Genomic DNA, 1893 nt, shown 5'->3' on the forward strand with positions numbered 1-1893 from the left:
TCTGCACTTCCTCTCTCTCGCTCTCTTTCTCTCTCTCTCTCCCTCTCTCCCTCTCTCTCTCTCTCGCTCTTTTTCTCTCTCTCTCTATCGCTCTTTCTCTCTCTCTCGCTCTCTCTCTCTCTCGCTCTTTTTCTCTCTCTCTCTCTCGCTCTTTCTCTCTCTCTCGCTCTCTCTCTCTCTCGCTCTTTTTCTCTCTCTCTCTCTCGCTCTTTCTCTCTCTCTCGCTCTCTCTCTCTCTCTCTCGCTCACACGCTCTCACTCTCTCTCTCCCTCTCTCTCTCCCCATCTACTTTAATCGACCTTCTTCTTCCCTTGCTGTGATGCTATTTACCTCCATTGGGACCTCTTTTTCCCTCAGCGCTACCTCTCTGTCTAGTCTATCTTCTCTCGCTAATTTTGCTGCCGCTTGTAGGGTAGTACTAGGGTTCTGCGCTATTAGTTTCCTCCTAATCGCCTTCTTAGCCAATCCATCTATGAAGGATTCTACTAACGTTCCTGGCATTCCCGGTGCGTGTCCTATATCTCCTGGGTAAGCCGTACTGTATACCCTGGCGATTCGTTTCTCAAACTCCTGTATCGTCTCTTCCCGCTTCTGCATGATTCTTTTCAAATCTTGTCTCGCGGCTAGCCGTTCAAACTGATCCCCGAATCTCTCCCTCATCAGTTCTAATAGCTCCTCCCCACCTATCCCCGCATTCTCTCTTGTTTGCCGAATGCAAAAATCCTATGCCGATCCTGCTGTAGTCATGAGGAGTACCTCCTTTAGGTCTGCATTCGCCCCCAGCCGAGCACCTATTCCCTCTAACTGTCTCTCATATTCTCTAAATTTCATGCTATCTGCCTTTGCATCTCCCGTAAATTTCCTTACTTCTCGTCGTATGCCCTGCAGCTTCATCTCATCTCTTATCTCCCTTACCACAGGATTAAGTGCCAGCCCCATAATCTGTACGATATCCCCCATATTTATCCCTTGCGCCATTGTAGATTACCTTATACTCCCTTACTGCCCGTTACCTAGCCCTACGCTTTCTGAAACGGAATGTGCATTAACCGCTGGGAAAAACAATCGGATTAGACCACTCATGCGTTAGAGCTGCGTATCACGTTTTATGTCACTGCGTGCTTCAAATTAAAGGCCACGCGCGACGGCGTGATCGTATTTATGTTTTAATACCTTGTGAAGAAATACCAGCTCAAGGATATAAAACACAGCCATATGCAGGGTTCTCCAAGCTTTTTCATTATAGCATGGCGGGTGCTGCCTTTACGGTTCTAGTTGCAAATCGCCGAAGGCGTTTTGCGTGCTAGTGGGGTCCGGGGGCTATGATATTTAGCATGGCGGCTATGATATTTAGAGTGGCGGCTATGATATTTAGAGTGGCGGGTGCATTTTAGGATGACGGGGCTCGACGATAGCCTGGCGGGCCACCAGGCTATAAGTGCTTTTGGAGAACCCTGATATGATAAACAACTCTACGCCAAGTTTTATATAATACACACATGAATCATATTTATTTTTCACTCTCCTCCAATCACCGCACGATACAATCTCAACACCACATTGGTTATAAATTCGTCATTTTAATAAACTGCCTGACGCCACCTACCAGCGCCGTCTGTACCTTCGCTAACGTTACCCCCCGCTTAATCTGTTGCGTCCCGACCCCGCGCATATAACCGCGGTATGTCTAACTCCCTAACTCCGCGACACATATATATACTTATACCCCGTTAACTTATATTCCCTAACCGCATTACTGTAACGCCGCAATCAATCTTACTCGCAGTATCAATGATCTAAACTATCAACATACTCTAACTATCATACAAAGAAAACGCATGTTTACGTATATGCCATCTGGTCGGAGGAGTTCGTTCAGATCGTCTCGCTTG

The 1893-nt window shown here is 47.0% G+C and overlaps 1 long non-coding RNA gene across 1 annotated transcript in view; it reads right to left on the reverse strand.

Moving 5' to 3' along the window:
* Positions 1-1893, reverse strand: part of LOC106820984 — a 4038-nt gene that overhangs the window by 1702 nt on the left and 443 nt on the right. The window lies entirely within an intron of this gene.

Source organism: Priapulus caudatus, unplaced genomic scaffold, assembly GCF_000485595.1.
Source record: "Priapulus caudatus unplaced genomic scaffold, Priapulus_caudatus-5.0.1 Scaffold54, whole genome shotgun sequence".
NCBI lineage: Eukaryota > Metazoa > Priapulida > Priapulimorpha > Priapulimorphida > Priapulidae > Priapulus > Priapulus caudatus.